The sequence below is a fragment of the Theropithecus gelada genome, chromosome 3 (genome assembly GCF_003255815.1).
Source record: "Theropithecus gelada isolate Dixy chromosome 3, Tgel_1.0, whole genome shotgun sequence".
In the NCBI taxonomy this organism is placed as follows: domain Eukaryota; kingdom Metazoa; phylum Chordata; class Mammalia; order Primates; family Cercopithecidae; genus Theropithecus; species Theropithecus gelada.
The window spans coordinates 182,514,057-182,527,619 of NC_037670.1; positions in this window are offsets into that span (position 1 = coordinate 182,514,057).

The window sequence follows — 13,563 nt, forward strand, 5'->3', positions numbered from 1 at the left end:
CGCGGCATCCCTTGGTGTGCACAGTGGGCGTGGAGAAGGACCCAGAGTCTGGAGCCTACATCCTGGAGGACTGTGTATCTTGGGAGGGGCCGGGGCTTGTTTATACTTTCATTGTTTGACTTGCTGCATGCTTAATGGTAGTTTCCTGAACAAGGTCCTGTTTCACCCCAAGGGCCCAGAACTTTAGGACGCTGACTGTGTCAAAGCAAGGTTAAACACAAACAAGCCGCAAGAAAAGGAAAGTCAAAACCAGAGGCACTGGAGGGATCACAACAAAAAGCACCTTGAGAAGCACAGCGCCTATAAGACAGCAGCACAGCGTGGCCGGCTCCCTGCCTCAAGCACCAGACACACTAACCCAGGTTCCGAGAGGCGGCAGGTCAACCCTGGATAAAATAAACTCCAGGAGGCCGGGCACAGTGGCTCACGCCTGTAATCCCAGCACTTTGGAAGGCCGAGGCGGGCAGATCACTTGAGGTCAGGAGTTCAAGACCAGCCTGGCCAACATGGTGAAACCCCGTCTCTACTAAAATACGAAAATTAACCAGGTATGGTCGTGGGCACCTGTAATCCCAGGTACTTGGGAGGCTGAGGCAGGAGAATTGCTTGAACCCAGGAGGCAGAGATTGCAGTGAGCTGAGATTGTACCACTACACTCCAGCCTAGGTGACAGAGCAAGACTCCATCTCAAAAAAAAAAAAAAAAAAAGGAAACTCAAGGAAAGGAAATGCAAAGGGTGGAGAAAGGAATAAAAATGTTGTTTAGCAAACCAAGGCTGGTTTCGGAACTCCATCTGATATGGCCCAGACTTCCAATCCAAAAGGAAGACCGTGCTGGCCAAACAGGTGGTCACCATTAGATTCTTAGTGCTTGACCCAACAGGTGCAGAGGCGTGTCTGTGTCTGTCTAAGAACACGTTTCAATGCTGTACAAGGCACATAGGTGAACCTTGTACCACATGCACAGCTTTCAAACATGCTCTTATATTCTCCAAGCCCTTTAGTGGGAATGTCTCCTACATACATTTATGCTTTGTGCCTTCCTACTTATGAAATTAACCCCTCATTGTCACACTTGCTGATATGCATGCTATATGCCCATAGCATGCCACGGTCTGTACACAGTGCAACCTTGTAGTTTCCATGCAGTAATAACATATCCCTCACATTTGTAATCATGGGTCAAGGAATAACTCTTCCAAGATTTTCAAGGTCGAAAGGCCTGTCTCAAACAGTTCCTGACTTACACATATTCCTTCAAAGGCATCCCATCTGCCGGAGGAGTCCAGTTGAGTGGGACAACAGTGGTGTGTACCAGGGGAGTACACAGAAGGTCAGGGCTCAAATTCCAGTCCTGCGGCGCACCAGCACCATGATCGTGAAAGCGGCACCAGTCCCGTGATCGTGAACCCCGCACCAGCTCCGTGATCGTGAACCCCGCACGAGCTCCGTGATCCTGAACGCGGCACCAGCCCCGTGATCGTGAATGAGACACCAGCCCCGTGATCGTGAACCCTGCACCATTTCCGTGATCCTGAACGCGGCACCAGCTCAGTGATCGTGCTAAATGGCATAGTAATTCTGGCCAACCATGATGAAATTTGAATGATTTATTAGACTAGTCAAAACTGCCAGATTGGCCACTTTTAATTGGCCATTTTTCACCATTTAAACACACCCAGGTCTAGTCCAATGGCAAATGCGGTGAGTCACCTAATCCCAGTCTGTGTGATGGAAAGTGGATGTCAGCCCGTGGAGACAGTAGCTCAGTTTTCTGCTTATGATGTTGACTGCGCCCAGTCTACTGGGGAAGAGCAAGTCGTGCCCACCCCTGCCCCTTCTGAGAAGAGGGCCCCACAAAGCTTCCCTCTGCTTAGGGAGGGGAGTCAGGAAATGGCCCATCACTCCTTGGTGTCTTGTCCTGGTGTGGACACCTCCTCCCTGCAGGAAACGTCCTGCCCCAAAAGGGTGACACTTCTGTTAAGTACCAAGTGTCACTGACTCCAGCGTGCAGTTGCAGGGTGGGAAACAGGAAGCTGCACCCCCCAAAATGGAACAGCCCAACGGGTTCACCTTGCCCACTGCCAAATTATCAAGACGGGTAATTGCAGTCGAGAAAGAGTCATTTATGCAGAGCTGGCTGTGCGAAGACTGGAGTTTTATTACTCAAATCGGTCTCCCTGAAAACTCGAGGATCAGAGATTGTAAGGATAATTTCGTGAGCAGGGGCTCGGGAAGTGGAGTGTTGATTGGTCGGGTTGGAGATGGAATCAGAGGGGGTTGAAGTGGGTTTTTCTTGCTGTCTTCTGTTCCTGGGGGGATCGCAGAACTGGCTGAGCCAAATACCAGTCTGGTCGGTCAGCTGGTACATCAGAATGCAGGGTCTGCAATATCTCAAGCACTGATCCTAGGTTTTACAGCAGTGATGTTATTCCCAGGAGCAATGTGGGGAGGTGTAGAATCTTGCAGCCTCCAGCTGCATGGTTCCTAAATCATAATTCTAATCTTGTGGCTAATGTGTTAGTCCCCAGGCAGGAAGGGGGTTTGTTTTGGGAAAGGACTGTTATCATCTCTGTTTCAAAGCTAAACCATAAACTAAGTTCCTCCCAGAGTTAATCTGGCCTACGGCCAGGAATGAACAAGGACAGCTTGGAGGTTAGAAGCAAGATGCAGTCAGTCAGGTCAAATCTCTTTCACTGTAATAATTGTCTCAGTTATAATCTTTGCAAAGGTGGTTTTAAAAATATTGCTCCTGGACCCCAAATGTCTGAAGAATTGGCCTGAGCACGTTACTGTATTATCAATATTTTGCCAGTCAGCAGACAACAAAAAGGGGAGAGGAAGTCTGGATTGTCCATCTTGGGTGGTGTTAGTGTTGGTGTTGGTAGTGATGGTGGTGGAAGTGAAGGTGATGGTAGGAGTGATTGTTACAGTGGTGTTGATGTTGAGGGTGTCAGTGTTGGTGGTGGGATGGTGGTGATCATGGTGGCAGTGATGGGGGTGGCAATAGTGGTGGTTAGGGGTGATGGTGGTAATCATGGTGACTATGTATGGCATTGGTGGTGGTAGAAAAGGTGATGCTGGAGGTCGTGGTGGTGGTATTGATATTGGCAGTGTTAGATGTGGTTATTGTGGTGCTGCTGAAGGTGGTCAGAGATGGCGACAGTGATAGTGGCAATGGTGATTGTGATGGTGGTGGTATTGACATTGGCAGTATTGCTGATGGTGATGCTGGTGGTGATGATGGTAGAGACGATGGTGATTTCAATGGTGGATGTGTTGATGAAGGTGGTGATTGTTGTGGTGCTGGTACTGATATTGACAGTAATCCTGATGGTGGTACTGACGGTGATGGGAAAAGTGGTGGTGATTTTGACAGTGGATGTGTTGTTGAGGAAAGTGGTGATTGATATGGTGATGGTAGTAGTTATTGTGGTGGTGCTGGAGGGTGGTGGCAGAGATGATGTTAAAGGTGGTGATGGTAATGGTGGTGGTGACAGAGACAGTCATGGTGGCAGTGGTGGAGCTGGTGGTGATGGAAGGGGTTGTGGTGGTTGATATGGTTTGGATGTGTGTCCCCACCTAAATCTCATGTGGAATTGAAATCCTGTGGTTGGAGGTGGGGACTGGTGGGAGGTAATTGAATCATGGGGGTAGATTTCCCCCTTTGGTGCTGTTCTCATGGTAGAGTTCTCACGAGATCTGGTTAAAAGTGTGTAGCACCTCCTGCTTCTCTCTCTCTTTCTCCTGCTCTGGCCATGTAAGATGTGCCTGCTTTCCCTTCACCTTCCACCACAATTGTAAATTTCCTGAGGCCTCTCCAGCCATATTTCCTGTACAGCCTACAGAACCATCAGCCAATTAAACCTCTTTTCTTTATAAATTACTCAGTCTCGGGGAAGTGGGGAGTATTGTTATGGTGGTGGTGGTGGAGGTGGTGATGGTGATGGTGGGGTTATTAGTGGTGATGAAGCTGGTGGTGGTGGTGGAGTTGGAGCTGTTAGTGATGGTAAAGCTGGTGGTGGTGGTTTATGGCAGTGCAAGAATGGACTAATACAGTGGTGGGGGTGGAGGTGGAGGTGTTAGTGGTGGTGAAGCTAGTGGTGTTAGAGATGGTGATAGTGGTGGTCATGGTGGTGGATGTGGAGCTGGTGATGATGGAGGTGAAGGTGTTAGTGGTGGTGATGCTGGTGGTGGTGGTGGTAGTGATGGTGGTGGTGGAGATGGTTATGGTGGTGTTGGTGGTAGTGACGGTGGTGGTGGAGGTGTTAGTGGTGGTAAAGCTGATGGTGGTGGAGGTGGTGATGGTGGTGGTGGGGGTGGTGGAGGTAGAGCTGTTAGTGATGGTAAAGCTGATGGTGGTAGAGGTGGCTGTGGTGGTGGTGGTGGTGGTGGTGGTGGAGGTGTTAGTGGTGGTAAAGCTGGTGGTGGTAGAGGTGGTGATGGTAGTGGTGGAGGTGTTAGTGGTGATGAAGCTGGTAGTGGTGGTGGTGGAGGTAGAGCTGTTAGTGATGGTAAAGCTGGTGGTGGTAGAGGTGGCTGTGGTGGTGGTGGAGGTGGTAGAGGTGGTGATGGTGGTTATGGTGATAGTGGTGAAGTTGTGGTAACAGAGGTGGAGCTGGTGGTGATGGAGGTGTCAGTGGTGGTGATGCCTCTGTCTGCACACCCCCTTTCCCACTGAGGGCAAACAGCACTTCCATTTTTATCTGTGGGACTTCTGCCCTTGAACCCTTGTCCCTCAGGACAGGCCACCTGGTAAAGGCTCATGGCATACACAGGCCAGCAGATGCTCTCTCCCTAGGATGTGAGTCATGCATGGAGTGACACAGGAGGAGATGACCAGAGCTGCCTCAGGCCTGCAGCAGCACCCAAGCCTGCCTGTATTAGTTCCTTCTCACACTGCTATAAAGAAATACCTGAGACTGGGTAATTTGTAAAGAAAAGAGGTTTAATTGACCAACAGTTCCTCAGGCTATACAGGAAGCAAGGTGGCCTCTGCTTCTGGGGAGGCCTCGGGAAACGTATAAACATGGCGGGAGATGAAGGGGGAGCAGGCACATCTTACGTGGCTGGAGGAGGAGGAAAAGAGAGACAGGGGAGGTGCCACACACTTTAAAACAACCAGATCTCACAAGAACTCACTGCCGCCACGCCCACACCAAGGGGATGGTGTTAAACCATCAGAAACCACCCCCACGATCCAGTCCCTTCCTACCAGGTCCCACCCCTAATAGTGGGGATTGTTAATTCAACATGATTTGGGTGGGGACACAGATCCAAACCGCATCACTGCCAATGAGTGCCGAGGCCTGGGTCCCATGCTCAGGTCTGTATCTGCATCTTTTCCTGACTCTGGGGGCTCCCTACCTTCCAGTAAAGTCTTTTGTGGGCCCAGTTGCCAGCCCCTTTCAGTCACCTGCATTGAGAGACTTGGTGACCTGTGTAAGTCGGCAGGCCTCAGTCTTACTGTTATTCATAAGCAGTTCAGCCATTGATCATAACAAAAATATCTAACTCCATAAAGCACTGACTAGGTGCCAGTGACTATGACAATAGTTAGGTGCCATTCTCATTCGCATTCCACACATGACAAGACCAAGGCTGAGAAGGTCTAAATCATCTTCCCTAGACCCCCACAGCCAGTTAAGTGGTGGGTTCAGGGTTCAAGTCCACTCGGTCTCACTCCAGAGTTCAGGGTCCCATTCTTGCCATCCCAATTCACCGAATTCTCCATTTGTGGATTCTATTGCCTGAAAAGTCAGCACTTGTGAGGCCTCCTAACCCTAGCTAGGAGGGCAGCCAGCCCACTGAGCAGGGAGGTGACTGGCTATTATTCAGGGTGTGGGCGCAGAAGTGTCTGGCATCCGAGGCATTTTGTTGCTTCTTTTACTGAGGCAGAGGGACGGAGAAGCAACATGTGATAATCCCACCTCACCAGCATTGCAGCAAAAGTCAGACTCTCCCGGCAAACTGGTCAATGAATCTGCTGGAAGACATTCTTATTCTACGGGACTTTCTCTGCATGTTCAAGATGGTACTCACAGGTCTCCCAGCAAAGCAACACAAAAACCAAGCTGACCCCACTCCTGGCTATTCACGCCAACATCTGTGCTTCCCCGGGGGGCCAGCCACTGCCCAGTTCACTCCATGCCTGCTATACCCACAAGCCACAAAGCCTGAGGAGGAGAACGTCCAGCCTGCCTGGAAGCAGGCTCTTCCCTAGCCCAGGGGCGAACACCAGGGAGCTTCCCAGCAGCTCTGCAGACAGCTCTGCTCTCAGTGGGTTGGAGGCAACAACCTGTGGCTGGAACATGGCCTGATGTGAGAGCCTCCCGAGTAGCTGGGACTACAGGCATGTGCTACCACATCCAGCTAATTTTTGCATTTTTTTGTAGAGATGGGGTTTCCCCATGTTGCCCAGGCTGGTAACTCCCGAGCTCTAGCAATCTGCCCATCTTGGCCTCCCACAGTGCTGGGATTATAGGCAAGTGCCACTGCACTGGCCTATTATTTATATTTGATACAGCATTTAACAGAAATTTGTTGTGATAATTTTTCACCTTTTGCTAAGTTGAAATGTTTTATTTTATTTTACTTTTTCAAGATGGAGTCTCACTCTGTCGCCCAGGCTGGAGTGCAGTGGCGCGATCTCAGCTCACTGCAAGCGCTGCCTCCCGGGTTCACGCCATTCTCCTGCCTCAGCCTCCCCAGTAGCTGGGACTACAGGCGCCCGCAACCTCGCCCACCTAATTTTTTGTATTTTTAGTAGAGACAGAGTTTCACTGTGTTAGCCAGGATGGTCTCTATCTCCTGACCTCGTGATCTACCCGCCTCGGCCTTCCAAAGTGCTGGGATTACAGGTGTGAGCCACCGAGCCCGGCCAAAGCACATCTTTTTAAAAAAACTAATTAAAGAGATGCCATGCTTATGGCTGGGAAGTTAATGTAAAAACCATCCTCTTCTCCCTCATTAGTTATAAATTTAATATAATCTCAATCAAAATTGCATGGGATTTTCTAGAACTTGGTAAACTAAAATTCATATGGGGGAGAAGCCAATCGTCCTAAAAGTTTTAAAAGCTTATAAGATACTTAAAGATCACTCTAAGACTCAGGAGAAGATGAAATATCCAGGGAGGGAAGTCAATGTTGGGGCCACTTTTGTTCAAGGTGGTATCTCCTGGCCTCGACGGTGACCCTGAGAGGCTGCATGTGAGGAACGAAGGAGTTGGAGTCTGGAGCTCTCAAGGGCAGGGGTGGAACAGTCCCTGCAAAGCTGCCCCATGTGAACTTCAGCCTGGCTTCAAGCCATCCCAACGCTCCCAGAACTCCAAACCCTGAAATTACACTCAGGTGATCGCAACATTAAAACATGTTTATCTTCTTTAGACAAAATACTCTAAACTGAGATTCTTCAATTAACAGGAATGAACATTTTTATGACAACGGATAGGTATCAATACATATTTCAGTGTCATGAGGTACTAATGTAAACCAGTTTAATGCTGCCCCAAAACAATGTATACCAATTACACCATCATTTTCCAGAAGTGGGGATTATACTTTTAAAACACTGCTTTAGTAATTGAAAATAGTAACTGCAGCCTCAGACTCCTGGGCTCAAGAGATCCTTCTGCCCCTGCCTCCCAAGTAGCTGGGACTACAGGTGCACACCATGCCTGGCTTCTCATTTCTGTGCTAATTACATGTCAGTTGGCCTGTGAGTGTCCTTGACAGTACTGGCTCCAGCAGCAGCTTCTGCTCCCGGCTTCTCAGGTAAGTTCTGATTCTGTGCATTCACCTGTCTCTCCAGTTTTCAGGGTAGCAGTTTGCCCCATGACCTCATTTTTCTGATGGATCTGAGAAGAGCTGCTGATTTTCCATTTGCTCGGTTTTTTTCTTGTTGTGGGGACAGCAGTTATAACTTCCAAGCTCTTTACTTCTCAAATCATTATCTTTTGATATTTAAATGGTTTTGGTTTTACATGTAGATTTGTATTCCATCTGGAATATTTCTTTTATGCATTATATAAGGTAGAGAACTAGCTTTTCTTAGTGAAAATCTGTCATTCCCCATTTATTTGGGATGGCTCTTCATTATACAAAATGTCCCACGTAAGTGTGTGTACTCTGTGCTTCTCGTTCTCTTCCGTTGGCCTCTTTACCTATTCCTAACCACTTCCATACTGCAGCTTTTTAATACACTCTTCAACACTGGCTAGCGCAAACCCCCTCTGACTCTTCCTGCCGATTCTCTCGTGTTGCCTCTCCTCTGTATTGGAGCACATTCCCTCCCTCCTGTCAGATGTTAATTACCTGTGTTATTTTTCTTTTCTCTGCCAGACTTCCTAGAAGTTTTCTAGTTGTTTTATTCATTTATTTTATCATATCTTTGGGAGTTTTTTTAAATTCATAAATGTATCCTCACATATTTACTCATTTGTTCCCTTTTTAGTTTTCTATTTTTTGCTTCTTGAATTAAATGCTCAATTATTCTTTATTATACAAATTATACTACTGCATTCCCATTTGGAAAATATTCAGTCTGTACAGAAATACACAGAGGAAAATGTAAGAGTTCCTTCACTTGCATCCCCACTTCCCAGTCCTCTCCCAGAAGTAAGAACCATCAGCAGTTTTACCCAAACACACATGTTACTTATGCTCAAATGTCATTTTTTAAATAAGTGACATCATACTCTTTGTACTGTTTTGACTTGCTTTTTCAAAACTTTTACTTTGCATATGACTTAGAGATAGGTATGCTTGCCTCATTTCAGGTAAAGGCTACATAATATTCCCTAGTACAGACAGGCTGTGTTTAAATTCTGTACTCCATTATTGAAGAATATTTAGCTAGCTTTCCAACGGAAACTCTTCAGATACCTGAAAAACAGTATCTACAAGAAACAACCTCAGCCAGCATGCGCACACTTGGACACTTCAGTTGATAATACACCGAATTGCTTCCCGATCCATCGGTAGGTAGCAGGGTCCCCAGTGTTCATACTGGACGACAATATGGTTCTCAACTTGGTACACACATCCCGTAAAGGTTCAATTACAAAACACACATGCAAAAAGTGGTGGATTTCGTGCACCCCAGGAATTACTAATGAAAATGCAGTATGAACAACCACAAAGTGAGAATCAGAGCTGACATCTCTACCCCACCCCTCTGTGCAGACACTGTTCAGAAAGGTTTACTCAGGCATTAATTCACTTACTATTCGTAGCAATCCAAGGAGGATGTGCCATTATTATCTCCACTTCACAAACCTGCCCATAGTCACATCACTACTGAGTGAGAGAGCCAACACAGGGGCCCAGACAGCCCGGGTCCTGCAGACCTGTTCTGCACTGAAAATGTCATATTGACAGCAGCTACCATATTCCAAGGCATGTTCCTAATGCCAAATGTGTAAGATGGAGGAAATCACATTCACTTAAGGGCATTATTTACTGGTGTTCAACTAACCTGTCCCAAATCCATCCTTGGATGACACCCACAAAGCCCTAGGCCAGGAGTCTGCCAGGACTCAGGCAGCAGGTCTCTCTTAGCCCACAAGTTCTGGGCCTCGCTGGGATGGCAGTGGGAAAGCTGGCATTCGGGGTAATGTGTCATGGGTACCCAGAAGATGCTCCTGCTGTAAAACTTTGGGAAATAAAGCAGTGAGGAGATAGCCATTCCCAGCAGGTGCCCCAGTGCTCACTCCCCATGCGCAGCAGGTGCTGCCAACACTGAAGAAACGGTACCTGCTTCAAGGAAAGAAAGACCCCGGACCACAGAGATCAGGCATCACCGCTAACCACTGATACAACGAGAGCACTGCCAGCTGACAACCAAGAGGATCCACAGGAGCCTCCACCGGTGACTCACCAGCCCCAGGGCCGAGGACCTAAGTAGCCAGGCAGTCTACACATTCCTACCTGGTCAGTATAACCAGAACAACTCCAGCCGAGCACGCGAGGTCTCACTTAGGCCTAACAATGAAGTTACAGCTTCTTACCCGTTTCCTAAGGAATCACTCAACACACAGAGCCTGGGGCTTCAGGAAGGATACAGATCATTTCACCAGCACATGCTCTTTTAACTCCCTTCCCATTCCCAAAGGGTCTGTGGCCATTTGCCAGAGAGCCTGGGCCTGGGAAGGCTGGCGTGAAGGGTGTCAGGGAATCCAGGACAATGACCACAGACTAATTCTAGCCCCTGCGAGCCAGCACACTGCGATGTCCTCCAGTCACAGTGGGCCTCCAAGCCTATGCCCCATTATTTCTCCGGCACCCAGGTGTGTCGTTGGAATATTAACCCTCAATACTGTGCAGAACTACCTCTCAGTTCCCCAGGAGGAAGACACCTATTCAGGCATGCAGAGCAAAGTGAAGTCTTAGAGCTCTCCCTCGCTTAAATATTAAATCAAAAGCAAGACCATGGATATGCAATCTGTGGTGTATTAACAAAACGGAATATTGCTCTATAATGAAAAGAAACGAATTACTAATGCGTGCAACAAATGGGTGAATCTTAACAGCAGTGTGCTGGGTGAGGGAAGCAGACACCAGGGTGCCTACTAAGTGCTTCCCTCAGAAGCCCGAAGACAGACAGAGCCACCTCATGGCGACAGAAACCTGAATACTGTGCTTCGCGTGGGAAGGGGCAGGTGGGTGCCTCCTGGCGTGGCAGAAATGTTCCCTAGCTTGACTGCAGCACAGGTCATGTGGTCTAATACGTTGTTCAAACTCATCAAACTGCACTTAGTATCAGTGTATTTTGTAGTGTAAATTTCTATTCAAGTGATGTCAATTTTTCTGGAATTTCAGAAATTTGCACACCCCAGGGACTGAACTGCCAGTGGGGATTCGTCACTGGCCTGGCCCCAGTGTATCTTCAAGAATGACTCGTCTGGCACATTGGGAGCAGGTGGTGGACACAGGGGCCACCGTTCCTCCAGTCTGGGATTCTTACCAGACAAATTAACACAGTACAGTCCTTGGTATGAGGCTTGTACCTAAGAATCTAACAAGTTATTTTTTCTGTCCCAATTAAGAGAAAGCACTAGAAACTACTCACTTTCTCAGCAGAGTCGTGGTGCAGACTGCAGCTCTGTCTCGGGCTATGATGCTCTGGCTTACTGTCAGGACTCAAACCAAACAGGACGCCTGGGCAGGCTGCCCTCTCCTCATCTTCCTCTCTCAGCATCGAAATTGCAGCACATCTCTCCTGCCCTCAGGGGCCGCTGCCCAGTGACACCCGCCCAGCCTCCTCCTGGTGGCCAAGGGACCCGCCTCAGCACCCCCAGGCCTGCCCCTCTTTGGGCAGGTCTCTGCCTCCTCCTGTGCCCCACACCCACCTGCTCCGTCCCCGCCCCACCCCAGTTCCCGCGTGACGGATGCTGTCCTGCAGCTCAGAGCCCAGCTCACCCTGAAGATCTCCAAGGCCCAGCTGGGGGTCTGGCCCAAGCTTGCAGGCCACCCAGAGGAGCCCAGGGGACCTCTCGCCTCTGCCTGAGCCGTGCAGGCTTCATCGTCCGTGGATGAAGAGCTCAGCCTGACCAGAGCCTCCCCATGCTCCCCTCTAAGATGTGCTTCTGAGACACCATCCAGCAGGACAGGCGTTCAGTTGCCAAGGGCCCCACAGGCTGTCCCTGCTTCTGGAACTCTCTTCCCCTGGCTGGCCCCTTGTCCTTCAGCAGGAGGAAAACAATTTTTCTTTTTTTTTTTTTTTGTTTTTTTTTTTGTTTTTTTTTTGAGACGGAGTCTCGCTCTGTGGCCCAGGCTGGAGTGCAGTGGCCGGATCTCAGCTCACTGCAAGCTCCGCCTCCTGGGTTTACGCCATTCTCCTGCCTCAGCCTCCCGAGTAGCTGGGACTACAGGTGCCCGCCACCTCGCCCGGCTAGTTTTTTGTATTTTTTTTAGTAGAGACGGGGTTTCACCGTGTTAGCCAGGATGGTCTCGATCTCCTGACCTCGTGATCCGTCCGTCTCGGCCTCCCAAAGTGCTGGGATTACAGGCTTGAGCCACCGCGCCCGGCCGGAAAACAATTTTTCACACGAGCCCTCCTTATCCACCAGCCTGGGCTGCACCCGCAAAGGTTCTGTGTTCCAGGTTCCAGCGTGTGGCGGCGTGTGGCAGCGTGTGGCGGCGTGTGGCAGCGTGTCACAGTGCTCCAAGCTGTGAGTCAGGCGCCTTTCCTGGTGCTGCTCTCTCAGAAAGCTCCTCCTGCATTTCCTGCAGTCCAGGAAGTTCTCATCGGGGCTGGCAGGGAGTTTGGAATTTGAGTTAAGAATCAGTTACCAATACATAAAATTCAGAGAATTTCAAACAAAACTTAAGGCTTCTGTCTTCTCTTGGAACATAAGCCCATCATCTGGAGCCCACACTGTCTGCCCCTCAGAGGGTAGGGGACTCCCACTCACCCTACCTGGCTGGTTGTACCCCAAGTACCAGCTGGGACCCAGGCTCCTCCTAGTGCAGAAATAATGGGGAGCTGATTAAACTGTTCAGCAGAAGCTCCAGCCACTAAGTGTTTTCTCAGAATCACTGCACTTGTAAAAGGAGACCTAGGAGAGACAGCCATGCTTAGATTGGAGCAATACGTAGCTAACAAAGAATTTCAGGCATTGGCAAGAGAGCAACTGGGGGACAGGGAGTCTTTCTGAGTCTTTGAAAATGCTGCCTCCTCCTCCTTTAAGGCCAGAATGTGCTGTAAACCCAGATAATCAGTGAGGCAACATTGCATAGCGCTCTCTCCAGCCTGAAGCCTCCTAGCACTCTGAGCCTTTTCCTGGCTGGAGTTTCCACAGACACAGAATAAAGGCCATCACTGGGTTGCCCATCCTTCACCCATGACGTTTGTGTGGACATCTCGACGATCCCAGGAGGTGTCTCTTGATGGCCTCTGCAGCCTGAAAACACAAGGCTTCCTCTAGGCTTTCCTGCAGAAAATACCACATTTAATTTTAAAATCATGATTTTCAAAACAATGACTTTCCTCCAAAGACAGGAACCACACACCTGGCTGGTTTGGGCCAGGTGGCGGCTCTGAGCTCAGCCAGGTGGCCGGTGGGCCGGCACTGATTCTGTGGGCTGCTGGGGGTCCCCCTGGTGGGAAAGGTGCTGGGCACGTAAGTGAGGGCCACGGACGGGCCTCTCATGAGTCCTGAGCAGCGAATGCAGGCCAGCCCCAGGCAGTGAGACCAAAGACTCTGTCTGCTGCACAGCATCGCTTTTGTGAGGCAGGGCTGGCCTCAGAGGCCGCATCATGTAGTCAGAGGCTCCTTCTCTCCTGTGAACCCCCCTGAAGATCCCCCTTGGGCTCCCAGGCCCCAGGTGGGTTGGCATCCATGAAGTTCTGAGAGTCAGCAGTCAAGGTTCTGGTCTACAGAGCAGGTCAGGAATGTAAGGCAATGGAGCACGCAGCAGGAAAGGGGAGAGGCAGCAGGGACGTAGAATGAGACTGAGTGAGGACACATGGGCCCAAGACACCCAGTGCTGGCTTCCCGCTCAGAAGCCAGGTGGGAGGAAAGTGGACCAGGCCAGCCTGCTAGCACCAGTGGCCTCCAGCT